Genomic DNA, 18979 nt, shown 5'->3' with positions numbered 1-18979 from the left:
CCAGGGAACGGAGTGGCGATAGGGCATCAAGACACACCCTTAAACTAACCCTGCCAAATCCGTTACTGAACAAATAACCACGCCTACCCTGTGCCGATGTGGGACAAAGCAGCAAGAAAAATAAGAAGTTAATTGTACCTCAGCCGCGGTACTGGAAAAGTCTACTTTCGACAACACAGAATTATCTTAATGCCTCGCTCCGACGTACTTTACCCACTGCGTTGTGCACAATAATTCTATTAGAGGCGTCAGTTAGGTTGTCAACTATATCGACGACACATAGAGATCACTGAATCACAGCAGCTGTATTAAGAATTCCTCCTAGTTCGTATGCTGCAAGAACGGTCACATGACACTTCTCTTACTCACGTTCGCCTTTACTTGTTGTTTTCATAAGCTGAAATCTACGCTAAGCAAGTTGTTTTCAACATTCCTCGGGTCTTTTCAGTCTTCCTTAGTTCTGACGAGCAGTCTTAGGGTTGACCTCCTCATCCAACCCATTTGTGTATCTAATCAGAGACTGTCTTCCAAGTAACTTGCCTTTTTTTACTAGTGTATGTGGGAAGTAAATCCGCAGTAGTTTCATTCTGTTATGCTTGTGTTACTTCCTGTAACGCAGTTAGGGGGCGAAGGAAAAGTTGCAAGAAGTCACTTCTCTGACAGACTTGAGGTTCATTTCAAGCGTTATATGAAAAGTTAAAATGGTTTTCAAGGGCGAGAAGCACGTGTAACAATACCGCAATTGCTTCTCCGTTTCTTGTCGCTGTAGGTTATTACAGCCGCTGCCCGTCTAGCGATGAAATGGTTGCGCAAAAACATCACAGATGCCCTCTGCCCTTTCTCTGCCAGGTTATGACAGCAAGTGATGTCAGTACGGCATCCTCCTTCAGCTGAAAGCTTGAGTACTAACTAGCCTGTTTATAGTGTGAATAACGCGCGGCATTCATTGCCGAATTCGTATCAACAAAGTAACATAATATTTCCAGATTTTCTCAAAATTCAATATATTTAACGTAGTTTCCTGCGATATTGTGACTGCCCGGTCACAAGCCGAGGTGAATAATGATGTATTATTCTTATTTCACCTGTGAACTGATTGATGAATGGTTTTTTATGTTATTTGTATCCTTCCGCCTCTTCTGCACCACTTAATGTTGTTCCAAGTTATGGGTGCGAAGATAATGTCTCATTTATCTCTTTTACTGGTAGCTATCACGAGTAAATGTCGCCTTGTTTGTCATACTATTGTTAATCTATTGACGGTTTTGCTCAAGTTAACTATTCTGCGCATTATCGACGCAATGAAATTGTCTTTCATAGCTGGCAAAAGTTCTTCAACTTACGACGTTATAACATACCCTTTGTTCCTATGGCTTTATGCTCTTTTATTAATAAGTATTATTCAGGGACAAATATTTCCTTTTAACAAAATGTGCTAATTAAAAGAAAGGCATGTACTTTACCCACGCACTACTGTCTGGAGTGCCACATGCTCCATTCACATTAGTGTCTAAGTGTTATCCGTTGCACTTCCTTGTAAAACATACGAGTGTTACAGACATAGCGGATAGGAATCCGATTATAGCTAAATTCCGTTAGGAATCATAAACATGGAAGATTAATGAGAACTGGAACCCTTGGCTTTTATAAAGCGATAATTCGTGTAACTTTCGTGGTTAAGTAGTTAACTTTCAAGTTAACTGTGGGAAACTTATGTCTTTGTGACAAGTCTGAGATCTTCTTTTATAGTATTACCTGTATATTATATTTGATCATTTACATTATTAGTGCCACTTCTGAATATTGATTTAAAGATAAACTATGTGAAATATTTTCTGTAACTTGATTTCATTTCTTCCCGAATGGTTTGTCCTGCGACAAAATTTATGCCAGGTGTGACAAACATTTTTAAATTTAGCCAAATGTAGCAAAAACAAGAGCAATGTGAGTCATGGGTTCGTATTTTCATTTCCTTGGAAACTGTTAATTTGTATTGAAGAAAATTTCTCTTGCACTTATTCATCGTATGTATGTCACCAGCCTCATTTGTTAAATCGAATCTTCTGCCCGAAGATTATTTTTATGGGGCCGAATTAGTAAGATGTTACTTAAATCAAATGGCGAAACATCTTATTAATCATGTGGTGAAGACCAAGGAAGCTACTTGCTGCAGGACACAATACAGCAGCGCTTCATTTTTTTAGTTTTTTATGTGTGTTAAACGGGCTACGAATATGATTACGTGTTTGTGCCAATCTGTTCGCTTACCCCACAAAACTGCTAGTATGTCTCAGATATGGTTATTACATAATAATGGAAAAGATGGCATAGGCGTCCCAGTACAAACGTTATTCTGTGTCAGCTCTTGGATCAATGATAGTAAATTAATTCCGCAGCGAGGCAAAATTTTACCTTCTGTACACTGTTGGTGGGCATTATTGTTTAATGTGTAGGTGGGTATATTGTACTCCGGTGTGCATGCATATTCAACATTAATCAGATTTGCTTTGCTTATTCAAAAAGCCAAAGCAATTCTCAGCTTAAAATAACGCGCTTGAACCTAATACATGTGATCAAGGAAGAGATGTTCGGTTCAGACGGAGTTCAGAGAGATACGGAGAAACCAAAATGAAATTAGAAGCTTCCAGTAAAAATGGAGAATAATTGTTCTTCTTTCATTATTGTTTTGATAAACGAGACAGATGGATTGAGATAACAGCAACATCAGGCATCTCAGAAATGCAACTGAGTGCTCAGAAAGCATGCGCTAGAACTGTAACCTTCAGTGTTTTCGTTAACAGCCTACTCAGAAATGAGTTTTTGTTTATTCACTATTAGCAGCAGTCCGTATACATCTTTTTTATCTACTTATCACTCCATTACTAAAACTAGATTGTCTGAAAAATTTCACCTCTAGATTTAGGGGAGCAAAAAAAAAAAAAAAAATTAAAAAAATCAGGATATCGTTGTTTCAAAGGTAAGTAAGTACTACAAGCCTTATAAATTACCAAGCCACAGGAGAAAAGCGCAGGTGGTTCCTGTATGTAAGAAGGGTAAAAGAAAGTGCCGCCAAAATTACAAAGCGTTTTCATATCATCGATTTGCAGCAGAGTTCTTTAGCATATTCTCGAGTATAATAAAATACCTAGAGAAAGAAAAGCTTCTGCGCACACATCAACACGGGTTTAAAACGTATCGCTTCTGATTTTCCCACATGATATCTTGCCACCTGTGGATGTAGCGCAACAGGCAAGTTCCATATTCCTAGATTTGCCGAAGGCGTATGACACGGTACCCCATTTCAGGCCATTAGTGAAGGTACAAGCATACGGAATAGGTTTCCAGATAGGTGAGTGGCTCGAAGACATCTTAGGTACTAGAACTCAGTTGGTCCTGAGTGTTCATCAGAGACAATTGTATCGTAGCAGTGCCTCAGGAAAGAGTTATAAGATCGCTTGCATTCTCTGAATACATAAATGTTTTTTCGGATAGGGTGAGCAGCAATCTCTGTCCGTTTTGCGATAATGCTGTGGTGTACAGGGAGATCTTGTCGTTGAGTGACTGTAGGAGGATACGAAACGACAGAGAGAAAGTTCTAGTTTACGTCTGAATGTGAAGTATTCTGTAAATATAGAGAAGTGCACGGTAAATTAGATGAGTAGATAATGATCCCATATTGTGCGAAAACAGCTTTACTATTGTGCTGTTCTATACAACCAGGTCTGTTAAATATGTAGGCGTAACGTTGCAAACCGATGTGAAATGGAGCGAGCACGTAAATACGGTAGCAAGGAAGGCGAATGATCAACTTTGGTCAGTTGGGAGAGTTTTAAGAAACTGTGGTTCATCTTTGGAGGAGTCCTGGTATACTGCATAACACTAGTGCGACGCAGTCTTGAGTTCTGCTCGATTGTTTGGGATCCCCTCCAGCTTGTATTAAAGGAAGATATCGATGCAGTGCTGAGGCGGGCTGCTAGATTCGTTAACCAGCTTGTTAACCATACTGTATAGCATTAGTGCGACGCATTCTTGTATTCTGCACCAAACACTTGGTGTAAACATAGGCAAGCTGAATTTTCTGGCAACCGGCATGAATTCACGCATAAATATTCTCTTCCTTTGGCAGTAATAGAGGCAATCAAACCTATTTACAGAGATTTGGCAAATCCTGAACTACTAAAGAAGTCTTTACATGGGAAGACACAAAATGTGAATGAGTCCTTCAATAATGTCGTGTGGTGCCATGTGCCTAAAAATGTGTTTGTTGGCCTTATGACTCTAAAGTTAGCAGCGCCTGATGCTGTAATAACTTTTATGTTGGGAACTATGAAAGACTAAACGTTCTGGAGAAGTTAGGAGTAAGATTTGGACAGAACACAGCTAAAGGGCTGCGGTAACTGGATGAGATTCGTGTACGTGAAGCAGAGTTAGCTGCTCAGCTAATGATAAAAGAACCAAGAAAGAAAAGGAGGAGCCAAGCACTGGGCTGTTGTGATACTCAAGAAGACACGGACAATGGGCCAGGGCAATTCTAGTGCATAAAAGACGCAGAAATTTAAGTCTGTATAAGAATTTGTAAATAAAATAGTTTTCAACCTCAATATCTCCGAACTACATTTTTTTGCAATAAATGACACGTTTTCAAAAAAAGTTCTGATGGTAGAGACATGAAATTTTCACAGCATGCCAAGTGTAAGATTCAACACATATGGAACTAGAATAATTAAAATAGCCTCAGTTGTTTTGTTTTTATGTTCATTTATTAGTATGCCAAGTGTGAGATTTAACACTTTTTTTTTATTGTCATCAGTCTACTTAGTGATTCGATGCGGCCCGCCACGAATTCCTTTCCTGTGCTAACCTCTTCATCTCAGAGTAGCACTTGCAACCTACGTCCTCAATTATTTGCTTGACGTATTCCAATCTCTGTCTTTCTCTACAGTTTTTGCCCTCTACAGCTCCCTCTAGTACCATGGAAGTCATTCCCTCATGTCTTAGCAGATGTCCTATCTTCCTGTCCCTGCTCCTTATCAGTGTTTTCCACATATTCCTTTCCTCTCCGATTCTGCGTAGAACCTCCTCATTCCTTACCTTAATAGTCCACCTAATTTTCAACATTCGTCTATAGCACCACATCTCAAATGCTTCATTCTCTTCTGTTCCGGTTTTCCCACAGTCCATGTTTCACTACCATACAATGCTGTACTCCAGACGTACATCCTCAGAAATTTCTTCTTCAAATTAAGGCCGGTATTTGATATTAGTAGACTTCTCTTGGCCAGAAATGCCTTTTTTGCCATAATGAGTCTACTTTTGATGTCCTCCTTGCTCCGTCCTTGGTTATTTTACTGCCTAGGTAGCAGAATTCCTTAACTTCATTGACTTCGTGACCATCAATCCTGATGTTAAATTTTCTCGCTGTTATCATTTCTACTACCTTCGTCTTTCTCCGATTTACTCTCAAACCATACTGTGTACTCATTAGACTGTTCATTCCGTTCAGCAGATCATTTAATTCTTCTTCACTGTCACTCAGGATAGCAATGTCATCAGCGAAACGTATCATTGATATCCTTTCACCTTGTATTTCAATTCCACTCCTGAACCTTTCTTTTATTTCCATCATTGCTTCCTCGATGTACAGATTGAAGAGTAGGGGCGAAAGGCTACAGCCTTGTCTTACACCCTTCTTAATACGAGCACTTCGTTCTTGATCGTCAACTCTTATTATTCCCTCTTGGTTGTTGTACATAGTGTATATGACTCTCTCTCCCTATAGCTTACCCCTACTTTTTTCAGAATCTCGAACAGCTTGCACAATTTTATATTGTCGAACGCTTTTTCCAGGTCGGCAAATCCTATGAAAGTGTCTTGATTTTTCTTTAGCCTTGCAACCATTATTAGCCGTAACGTCAGAATTGCCTCTCTCGTCCCTTTACTTTTCCTAAAGCAAAACTGATCGTCACCTAGCGCATTCTCAATTTTCTTATCCATTCTTCTGTATATTATTCTTGTAAGCAGCTTCGATGCATGAGCTGTTAAGCTGATTGTGCGATAATTCTCGCACTTGTCAGCTCTTCAACACATTTGGAACTAGAATGATCAAAATAGCCTCAGTTGTTTTGTTTTTATGTTCATTTATTAAAAAAAATCTGTCAAAAAATTGAGTGTTTAAAAAAAAAGGTAATATGCCTCACAATACAACTTTAGTAACAATTCTAAGTCAGTGTATCAGAAAGGCGCAACGAATAATTATAGAAAATTGTAAGTTGGTGTTTTAAAAAGTTACCAAGATAATGGGTCACAAAGTTAACAGTGGCGGCATAGGACATAGAATGTCCCCTTATTCTGAGGCGGGTTGCTAGATTTGTTACCGGAAAGTTCGACCAAAGCGTGAGTATTAAAGAGTTGCTTTATGAATGCAAATGGGAGAATACCTAGAGGAAAGGCAACGTTCTTTTCGCGGAAGACTGTTAAGAAAATTTAGAGAAGCGGTGAGAGAAGTGAAGGCTCTTATGCAGATACCTAGACAACCGTTTTTATCTGCGCTCTGTTTGCTAGTGCAACTGGGATGGAAATGACTTGTAATGGTACAAGATTCCCTCTGTCACAGACTATACGATGACTTGCAGGTTATATATGTACACGTAGATGTAATTATTTAACATGTCACAACGCTACTTACGTTCAGTGAGATATTACACCTCTCACTAGGAGATACTAATTTGTGGAGGAAGCGCCATTTAGGCGAGAAATATTCTATATCAGTCATTTATATTCAATGACGAACACTTCACATATACTTATGTTTCCTTCCTTTTATTTAAGGAAAATTGGTATGTCGTTACAGCTTCTCTCAGCAACCGGATCCAACAACAAGACGATAGCATTGTGTATACATTGAAAGCATGTATTGACTAGCAACTTAGTTGAAGGTTTTAGTAGGGCAAAACGATAACTTCTGAGTGCTTGAAATCAGTGTAGGTGATTCACTGTAGCTTTCAAGATGCCCTGCAACTCCACCGCATTGACACATTGTTCGTTTAACTAAGGAAATAGCGGTGACAGATGTACTATTCATTAAGCGCAATAAGTTCCCCAACCTAGGTATCGTTTTTGAATATCTGTCCATTGCTGACATTATTTGCTCAAAGACATCTTTTCGGACAGTTCAGCAGTAAACACTGGTTTTCCAGAGACCACCTTTATGTTGTGCCAGCTACAGCAGTTATCAAGGGGATCGGTATGGGCAGAACTGCTGCACTTCGATAACACCACCAGGAAGTTTCATTATTTGTGCTCGAATTTATTTTTTGTCCTCATTTGTTTTCTATTGGTGCTGAAAGTTCCCAAAAGAGGCAGAATCCTCCACACCGTCGCATTTCCCTCATCGGTCTCATGCGGGTAAATGCAAGACGCCACAAGCATGGGACGTGCTTTTCAGACTGCCGGAGGGATTCAACGGTTTTTTCTTCGTTGGCGCCCATGCTGCTCGGGCGGGCGAGTTTTCTTCCGCATCTTCGGTAGCCGACGGCCCGCAGATTGGCCTGTCTGTCATAGGGAGCGGTGCGCTCCATCACCTTTCGATCCTCACCACTCTGTGCGAGGAGCCTGCCTAGTTCATCAGCAGCAGCGAGCAACGCAACTTCTTTTGGAACGAAACTATGATTAAAGTATTGCTCATTATTTACTATTTACGCAAGACACGCCGTAAGATGCTTTTATTGCTAGGGAAATTATTCGTTTCATGGTTCTGTACTTAGCTTTCCTCTAGCAACTTAGATAAAATTTGTTCTACAAAGCTTTTATACATCACAGATTGTCACGCCGTTAGGGATTTAATTACGAAATAAATTTGTGTGATTGTTTTTAGTACGGATATACTGAAATTAATGTTAGATTATTTTCCAAATTTCCGAATATTTTGTATGTGGAAAAGGCGAGTACCTAGTGGAAAAAAATCCCTGTTTAATTTTTTATGTTAAAATTCGTAACGTTTTATGCTGCAGTCATCCACCTGCGCCAGATACAACTATAGCATTTGTTCATTGTGAAAAATCCACTTTTACTGCTAAAAAAACTCTGGCACTTTTCTTGATGTATAATGAACGAAAATTTTACCCCACGTTACCTAATGGCCAATCCAGTTACAGCATGTATATCCTTTATTCAGCAAAGGCGAGAAACAACAATAATAGAAATGACAGCGTGGTAGGTAGAGAGCTACACATCTCGAAATGTCCCTAAAAGCCTTGAAATCCTTACACTTACTTTTGACTATAGTACGTTTTAACTGGATATGTTGCTAATGATATAAATCAATTCTAGACGACAAACAGTGTGAAAGTTACCTTTAGCATCTCTTGACAGAAAATTTTCAATCGCGTTTACTGGCGACTACGGCACACACACACCTCAATACAATGTAGGTAGAGAAAGAAGGACTAATTGATCGCTTAGCGGTTGAAGTATATTGAAGTTTTTGGTGTGTGGGTTACGGCGCGAATAAGATGATTTGAAACGTGTTATGAAATTCCCTTTATTCTAAATTTCTCTCATATCCTGAGGTCTTGGAGACCCTATAGTAGAGCATATTTTAGCGCCCATTCGAATATTACATGGTCACAGATAAATTTACGGTGTAGTTACACACATACACGTACAAACACACACACACACACACGGAACGAGAGAGGGAGGTGGGGGGGCGAATATAGTTATTTATTGGTGGATGTTCTGATCTAAAAAAGAATTCGACTGTGGATAGTGTGGAAAGTGTTTGAAATCCTCCGCAAGTAATAATACATGACTAATACATAAAACTCTCAACAACTACGAGAATGACATGTGTGGAAAACGAGAGAGAAATGTTTGGATTAATAACAGCGAATGTCAGGGATGAATAGTTTCGCCTTTACTTTTCAAACTGCATAGCGAAGAATTAACGACAGAATTAGACCAAATCTTTAAATATCAGTTTAAAATTTAGCATATAATTGTTTCATTCGTAAAAGGAAATGAAAATGGCTCTGGAGACTTGGACTGAGAGCAAACTAATACGAACAAAAGTATTGCGGAGTAACGGAAATAAAAGTAGCAACAAACTTAACATCAAAATAGGGTACCAAGTTGCAGACGAAATTGAAATATTTTGATAGTCTGGAAGATACATAATGCACGACCGCTGTAAACTGAATGTTATGGTTACATGACAAGCAGTCGGCTGTATTTTTGCGTCATCAGTCTTCTGACTGACTTGATGGTGCCCGCCACGACTTCCTCTCCTCTGCATTAATGTTTCAACTTAGAGCACAGCTTGCAACTAATTACTTCAGTTATATTTTGGTTGAATTCCAACCTCTTTCTTCCCGTACAGTTTTTCCCTCTAAAACTCCTTCTAGTATCAGGGAGATTATTCCTTAACAGCTTAACACATGTCACATCACTCTGTCACGTGTTGTCGTCAGTGTTTCCGTTGTGTTCCTTTCTCCCCCGATTCTGCGGAGAATCTCCTCATTGCTTATCTTCTCGATCCAATTAATTTTTAACGTTATTCTCTAATAGTACATATCAAACACGAATTCTCTTCTGTTCCGGTTTCCCCTCGACCATTATTCACAGCCGTACAATGCTCTACCCCAAATGCATATGCCCAGGAATTACTTCCTCGAGCTACGGCCGGTGTTTAATAGCTGCAGACTTTACTTGGCCAGGGTAGCCATCTTTCCCTGTGATAGTCTGCTTTTTATGTCCTCATTTCTTTGCCCGTGATTAGCTATTTTGCTCCTAACATGGCTTCCTTAACTTCATCTGCTTCATGTTCACCAATTTTGATGATACGTTTCTCGCTATTCTCATTTCTGCTTTTTCTCGTTACTTCGTCTTTTTCTGGGTTACTCTAAACCCATACACTGTACTCACTAGACTGTTCATTCCAATTAACAGCTCTTGTAATTGTTCTTCACTTTCCCTGAGGATAGCAAGTCATCAGCGAATCATATTTTTCATATCCATTCGCCTTTAATTTTAATTCAACACTTAGACCTTTTTTTCCGCAAGTCGACTGCATAGTGAAAATGAAATACCTAATTGCCAAATTCTAGGTTGGCTGTCGTCAGACCCTGTGTCGGTGAGACGAACACTGAAGCAATAGAAATTCAAAACTGAGCTTCCAACCGGGGGTACAGATATTACACGATGTCGCCCATTTCCTACCAAGGCCTTTTGTACAAATCAGATGTCATTTAAGAATTGGCAGACGTTATGTTTAGCTTTAAAATGTCAGCAGTACGCGCTCGAGCAGTTTATCACCTAGTTTTTGCAGCAGTCTTAAATTGTTTGATGATAACGCTGTTATCTGCACTACAAGATTTCCCGAAGATGATTGCCAGAAACCTGTGAAGGATTCTAAAGTAATTCCACTTGTTGCACGGAATATCAGTCGCGCTTCAATGAAGTTAATCACGAGATTATTAGCATTAATAAAATAATAGTTCCAGACTGCAGGACTAGTGGAAAGCTTCTGGTGCTTTCATCAGCAGTTATTTGTTTCTTTGAAATTATTCTGTGCAGTGAGTCGATAGAAGATGACCATTGCGATAATTTTTAGGAGAAAAGATATGTCTACGTTACATATTTCAAAGTTGATCAGTTTCCATCTATTTTGCTCTTGAGATGAATTGTGCACACATTGAGAGCTGATCTGGTTACCAAACCTTTGTACATCTTGTGGTTAACCCTGTTTCAGCTAATCTCAGATTCTCTGAAAAACATCTCAAATTCGTTTGTTCTGTTTTGGTATACTTCAGATGCTATCTGCCGGTACAGGTTTTGACTCTCGACTAGTTTGGGTACTTGCAGCGCTTTGCCAAAATAATTCTTTCAGGCACAGTGAGTATCTGAATCAGTCAAAATCACATACCTTCTATGTAGCTTTTATCCCATACACTTGAACCAATACCTCAATCGTTTTCGTCGCGTTATTTCGCAAAATGTAACAAAAATTTGATGTTACTGAACCACGACAAGGGTCTTGGGCTTGTTACATTGCACTGGCCGTTGCTTATGTATCTTTTGCAGTTCAGTTAGATTGACGTTGCTTTGGGCCTGACGTGTTTCTTCATGAAAAAGCGCATACGCACACTGAAACAGACTTCACTGCTTAGAGATCATTCTGTTTAAGGAAATGGAACACATATTTTCATTTATAACTTGCGTTAGCGACGCTATTTTATTGTTGTTCCTTATTTCCCTGTTTGTGTTCCATTCTCTATCGTTACAGGATCACTGTGTATTCCGAGGTATGTATCTAGAACAATCAACTTACACTAATCTAAAAAGATATTTCTAGGTCATAGTTTCTCAAATGGCCTGGTGGCTTCCTACCCCTTATCGTGTCTAGGGATCATGAGTACGTAACTACACCATCACATGCACTGTATAAAGTGTTTTGAAATTTCCATTTTTCGAGTACCTCCTCTGCTTTCCCCTCTATTGCTCCACCAAGGCTCGAATTAAGCATTCCTTAATGGTGCAGCAAATATCCCTCTGACTTGTACTATTGTGTCGTACACAACGTTAAGAAGAGGTGGGCTACAGTCGACCCCAAATGGCCTTAATGACTTTATCTTGGACTTCATATTCTGCAACACTTTTGTACAACGATGGAAAGTCGGTAGAAATTAAATTACCTTGTTCAGAATGAGACGGTTTGTTTGGTAACATTTGGCTTTCGTCAATATGTTGCACGTTAACCAATCTATTAAGATTATCACCAAACAAATCTTTTGTGCCCTTAACGTGCACAACCTTAACCCTAAATGCCTGTATTCGGATAATCAATGTTGCTATTTGCCTCGTCTTATAAGGCCTCCTCGGGATCTCGATCAACGCCTGGTTATCAGTCTCGAGCTGAAAGGTGGTATGTTCAGTATAATAACGAATCATTTCTATGGCGCAAAGAACAGCCAGAGATTCCTGCTCGAAACCGGAATATTTCCTCTCCACATTATATAATCCTCTGCATGAATATGCAACTGGTCACATAACTTGATCTCCTTCGTACAATAAGGTAGATCCTACGCCAGACATTCATGTGCACATCTGTACAATGAATACTTTTATTAAAATTCTACAACGCTAAAACTAGAGCAGAAATCAATGCTTCTTGCATTGCCTGGAAGGAAGCTTATTGAGATGAACGTCATTCAAACTTCTGTCCTATTCCCCTAAGGTGATTTCGCGGTGCAGTGTTTTGGGCAAATTTGGAAACAAATTTCTCAAAAAATTGCCATTCCGATAAAACTGGCAATGGCTTCGGCATCCTTAAGCCTAGAACAGTTGAAAATCGCTTGCACTCCCCGTAGGTCAATAAATACTCCCTCTGCAGAAATTATTTGAGTAAAAATTTAATCGGTATCTGTGCAAACTTGATTTTATCTGGTTTAACAGTCAAACCAGCACGATGTAATCCATCAAAGATGTGATTCAAACGATCCCACTGTTCTTCCACCGTTCCACTTCCCACTACACACAACATCATCAAGGTAGCAGAAAACGAAATCAAACATAAAATCTGAAACATTTAATCAATGACTTGTCAAAATACTGCCTTTCCAGTGGCTAAACGAAAGAGCACCCGTAAAAATTCCAATAAATTTTAGTGTGTAATGAATACAGTGACTTCCATAGACACCTTGTGTAAGGAGATCTGACTATATGCTACTTAGCAATTACTGTCAACATCACTGTACCCTTGAGCCAGGCGAAAGTCGAATGGAGAACAGGAGGCGAATAGATATATAAGTTACCTTTTTATTAAGTTTCCTAGGATCTAAAACAGGTCTTGAGCCCTCGGCCCCACGGCTTAGGGACAAAAATATATAAGGTGATTTTGATTGTGTAATGATCCCTGCTTGAACATTCCCTCAATGTGCCTTTCACTCCTTTAGTCTAGGTGGTGATAATCGATACGTGGCTTCCTGACTGTAATTTGATCTGTGAGCTCTATTTTACAGTAAAAAACTGAAGTGATTCCCAGCTTACGATCAAGATATCACTAAAGCGTTTACACAGGTTTCAACCTTGAGTCCTCTCCTTGTTACTCAAATCATTCAGCTCTTTCAGTGACACTGTGACACTGCCCCATCCACCTCTGGAATATTTCCCTGTATCAGCTTACTTTTAGAACCATCATGGGCAGTGAACGTAAATCTGCGTTTCTGGGCAAACCTGAAATAACAAGTACTATCTGCCCGGTCAGTAACTACCCCGAACTTCCTTATAACATCCGAGCCAGTAATAAAAGAAGTTGACAAATTAGTTATTAGCCTAGCTTTAACCTTCCACGTAAAGTGTTGTCTTCTCAAACAGACATGGAACACCCCTCTGTTCTCCACATGAGTGTCGTTAACTATTACTGTTTACATAGAGTCATGTTTAATTTTTTTTCCATTTGCGACAAATACTATTTCTTCTAACCCAATCCAGATCCAACGTCATTAGGACTTTGTCAGAATTCACCAATCCACGAACCAGCTCCTTATCAACGTACCATTGTATGTATGGAAGCTGTCTACACTGTCTCCATTTCATGGTTGTAACTGACCCAACCCGCAATTCCCGCATGGTCGCCACACGGGATGAGTCAACTACCGTTGTTCTGCTACCCGTCTCGACGTATAGGACATCGCCGGGCCAGTTGGCCAAGGACACCTCAAGATAAAACACCTTAAGTTACCTTGGCCTGCATATGCGGTATTATTAAATGGTTTGGCTTCCGTTATTTTTTCCTCTTTCATTTACTCATTAACGTAGAAACATCCTGCATGTGACAAACCATAGCACCGAAGGGAAGAAAATCGTAGAAATTTTCACAAAACACCGCTCTTTGTCGGTCCTCAGACCGCATAACTTCTGGAACATGTCGTACATTTAACGACTGATGAATCCTGACCCAGGACTCTTGTACTCAGATTAACTCTCGTTTAAAAGGCAGGTAAATTTTTCTTGAATAGTTTGGTCGCGCCCATAACGCAAATGAATGAAATCGTGCACTACGTTTTCCTTACATTTCCTCTTATGAAATTCGTGCAAGATTTCACGCTGCATTATAACATCTTGCATATTTCCCAATAAGCACCCATTAAGATTCGTGACTACTAATCGTAAAAAATGAAGTGGTCGTACGGGAAAACGCTTACGTTATCACTACCTCGGAGATTTTGTGTCCCATCTCTCGTGTGCCAAGTATAATACCATGGTCCGACTCTCCTAAACCTTTATAACCTGCCATTGTAGTAAGAGTAGACGATCTAACAACTGTGCCAGACACTTGTTGTCTTATGTAGGCATTGCCAACCGCAGCGCCGTATCCTGCCTGTTTACATATCTCAATATTTGAATGCACATGCCTATACCAGTTTCTATGGCGCTTCAGTGTATATAAGCTGGCAGCCCTGGGAGACTGATGTGGTGTGTGTCCTAGCAGCAAATGTGCAATGAGTCCCACACAAGCTTTCCCCCCTGCGCCCTCCGCAGAAGACCCACTTTAAAATGTGCGTTTCGTGCTAAATATCGCACGAGATACAAACAAAAATCACAATACCTTAAAATATTTGCCATGTTCTCTTTTCGTTTGTATTCTTAATTTTTTCTTTGAAAGACTATATTTCAGTTACCGATGTTTCATAATTTTCTGTAATCATTAAAGCGAGGAAGTAAGACATATATTGATCAGGTCATGTGACTTAATGAACAAGTAGCCATCTTTCGTGAATTTCCAGACCTTCACAAGAACGAGTGAAATCTAATCAGTGATCACAATTCCTAGATAATAGACGCTGCATTAGGCAGAGAGAACGAAGAGAAGTACTCGTATATTAAGACAATAACATATGCATCTTTCTTATTCATTTAAATTAATGAAATGTTAAAATGTTTATTGACTGCTACTTGATGGTAAAGTTTTGCTGAAGAAGCTAAAGTTTTAACGTATTAGCGATGAGTAGCTATTTATCTATTCACCAAAGTACTATAAGTTCCTGATTACTAGTAAATGAACGTCCCTTCTTTACTTCTAGCTCGAATCTTCGTTTACCTGTTAAAAGCAGTGAGACAAAATGTAGTAAGTGGAAGAAACATATTAATAAATTCCTGGGATTCATTTATTTATAGCTCCAATACAGGAAAAATAGGTAGTTGGTCTCATGACTCGACTAAAATGAATATAAATGAATTTGAGGGAGAAAAGATCATAATCATTGTTTCGTGCTACTGCTACATCTTACAGCGTATCAGGTCTTCAGGAAGTAAAACCTGACTGAGGTAACTGATTCATAATCAATAGATACTACTAGATCAATAACATACGTTTACGAACGATGTTTTGTAAGTTGCATTTATCGATTTGACAGTTTTTACAGCTACGTTGCAATGAATATTATATCTCTCCCGCTGTTATGGAGGCAAGATGGAAGGAGATTTTTACCTGAAATGAAGTTAATGTTGAATACTCAAACAATGTTTTGTGAACATAACAAGTGGTTAGCGTATTTCGTAAAATGGTAACAACTAGATCCACAAAATGTTACCAGCTAACAAGGTATTCAGAAATGCGGACTGGAGAACAATGAAATTTATTGGAACATCAAAAATGCTGCCATCGTTTATAAAAGAACGTTGAAGTTATCATCTCAAACGAGACGTCAGTCTCAAGGCTACGTGGAAAGTGTCGAATAAGATGAGAGCAGGTTCTGAGCAAAAGGGCGAGAAAAGCTTTATAGTTTGTCCGTTCTACTGCTAGGACTACAGTAGTGATGAATCAGGGAGAATATATATGGTAGACATACAACGCCGGTCAGTGAGGTGCCTAATCAGATGGTACTGGTCACTGGTGGTAGCTGGTACGTCATTTAGAATGGAACTTCGTAACGACGTCATTTACTAAAAACTGTACAGCACAATACTCTGCCTGTGCTACAAGATTAATTTGGTATGTTAACCGGTATTCTGCTCTAAAGGTTCTCATCAGACTTTAACTATCGTCGTCTATGGTGTTTCTTGCAAACAACATTGGAAAAGATATTACTCATCCAGACTGCGGCAAAACAGAGTGTTAGTTACCTTTCATAGCACGATGATTAAGCAACTAAAAGAGTAAAAAGTTGAAAAAATGTAAAAGGAACAAACCAGGAAACCAACATTAACACTAAACCCCAAAAACAACGCCTATCTAACAATTCAAATTACTTTATCAATCCTAATAAAATAAAATTAAAGCTCATGGCTCGTTACTACGTATCCTGTTAGAATACAGACTGTACAACCAGCTTTATGACTCGACGTTGGCTACGAAATGGTTATGGTTGTAGCAGTGCGTGAACAGAATCAGTATTAATCATATATTTTGGCGATGGAGCAAAATGCTGCAACCCTCCAATCGGGCCATTAACTGTCTCTACTTTGTTTCAGGTTCCTTAATCTCTTTCATACAGCCGTCGTCCTTCTGGGAGACGAATTACCCTTTGCGTTTCTAGGTGTGGCTTCGGCCAGTGGGATTCCTGACAAGGATCCTCAGTTTTTAACTAATGCTCTCTCAGGTGGCGTTTAGATTCGGACTGGAGAGCACCTTGCTGTTTAGAGTCGTTCGAGCCTGTCGTAATTGGGCTCTAAACTTACAAGTGTTCTTGATTTACATTACCTGATACGATTATCAATATCAAGTATGTTTCAAGTTATTTGAATCCGCCCCTGAATTTTTAAGTTCAGTAACAGTAATCAATGGCCGGCCTACGTGGCCGAGTGGTTCTAGGCGCTACAGTCTGGAACCGTGCGACCGCTACGGTCGCAGGTTCGAATCCTGCCTCAGGTATGGATCTGTGTGATGTCCTTAGGTTTGCTAGGCTTAAGTAGTTCTAAATTCTAGGGGACTGATGACCTCAGAAGTTAAATCCCATACTGCTCAGAGCCATTTGAACGATTTGAAATTTGAACAGTAATGAATATCACCAGAAAGTGATTACAGTCACAGTAATTTATGAATAAGCAGCTCAATAAAAACGTATTATTATTGGATATGTACCAGTTATATTATCAGTTCCAGACTTCCATACATTAAAGTCAATGGATCCAATGAGATTTCTGGAGAAACATTTGTTTTATAACACGGTGAAAAAGTTTGATTAACAGCCTAATTATGCTTCTTCTGATGTTTGTTAATTTGAACGCTGCAATAATTGGATGACTAATGAAATTATGTTACATCAGGTGGCAGTGTGAAAATGCTGCAATAATCATTTACAATTTATAGAGGCCTGGAACAAAACAGAATACGAAACAGTCTACAGACCTGACGGACTCCTCAGACTAAATTACATTCATGTGGTTTTATTTCACATTGCTGATTTCAGAAGATGAAATAAGACAATAAATGCAATATGGTCAATTCTGAGGACTGAAAATCACGACTGTGTATCCCTCAAAATCACTGGAAGCAATGGAAAGGCTTAAAATAAATAGATTGACAGTACAGCTAATAAGTGCAGTCGCAAAGTGTTTAACTTTATGAAATATCAACCACTTTACGAGCATTTCCCAGAAAAAGTGAGAGATGATACGGCCTGGGCAGAATAACACATACCCAACTTTGAAAATGGTAATCCATCAAAGTTCTATAGCAATATTAGGTGCGCAGTTATAGAAAAATAAGGTCACGACAAGGAAAATGACAGAGAGAAACATAATAAAGAAGAAACTGTAATTAAACTAGAGCTCAACAGGGGAGAAGCTTAACTGTTACATCAAGTGCCTGTGGAAAGTGCGCAACACTGCCTGCTAAGCCTTCTCGTGACTCCCTCGGACTTAGTAGTGAGGACAGCTTCGTACAACGAGCAGCCACAGTGTTTTAATCGTCACCCATAACAGACAAAGTAACATAATTAAACTAATTTGTGGTTAATTTACTGGTCAATGTTAGCAGTCATGAACATCGAAATCGCTGTGTCACAGTATCGTAGCAGACCGCTAGAGGATTGTAAAGTGTTGATCGCTGTTCACATCATGTATGTTTGGATTGACTGAATGCAATGGCAGAGCTGCGCCACAACACTATAATGAGCTGCTTCTGCAGAGCATGGGAGTGTTTTCAACTACTCTGGATTTTCTATCGTGCCATGTGTTCTAGTGTTATGAATGTGATTTTAATACAAACAAAGTTAGCTGGTGCAACAAACATAATTAATCATAAGCGCATTAGTGCCACAGAACTAGCCAAAAGAGACCATGAGTCCTTACACCAGAATATTTCCTTTAATAACCTCAGAAACCGGAGTTTGGGTTCACCTAATACCTTCCAGAGCAACACTCTGCACTACTAAAACTCCTGTACAAATTAAAAGATATGGATCAGAAGAAGACTTTTCAATCCATCTAGTTCTTGTTCTTGTTCTTCTTCTTGTCGCAGAGATCCTACAGCTGTCACTATATCCCACATTTCCCTCGCCAAAAGCCTAAATCTCGCCATCCTCTCTCATTATATTCCTCTTCACTTCATCACTTTTTAAATACCTCGTAGCCACCTTTGCGTGGCCTTCCTTTCCTTTCTCTTCCAGGAGGCTGCCATGAAAGTGCTCTGTTTCCCAGTTGTCTTCTTCCATTATTTTGACATGTCCTAACCATCCCAGCTGCCTTTCCTCTATTGTGACCATAATACTGTAATAGGTCTACGTCCTTTCTTTTATCTCCTCATTTCTTACTCGGTCAAGACGTGAAATTCTACTTTCTTTTCTCAGGTGATAAATTTATAAAGCTCTAATTCGCTTTATATTTCTTCCTCTGCATTCCTAACACTCCCTTCCACAATTGGTTATTTGTTCTACCGTGGATTTGTACAATAGTGTTTTAACCTTTGAACTCATTGTCGAGGACTGAAATACAGGATTTAATTTTCACATTTATGCCCTTCCCTGTCTGATGTCTTTTC

The sequence above is a fragment of the Schistocerca serialis genome, unplaced genomic scaffold (assembly GCF_023864345.2).
Source record: "Schistocerca serialis cubense isolate TAMUIC-IGC-003099 unplaced genomic scaffold, iqSchSeri2.2 HiC_scaffold_842, whole genome shotgun sequence".
NCBI classification, from domain to species: Eukaryota; Metazoa; Arthropoda; class Insecta; order Orthoptera; family Acrididae; genus Schistocerca; species Schistocerca serialis.
Note: the sequence above shows the minus strand (reverse complement) of the source record.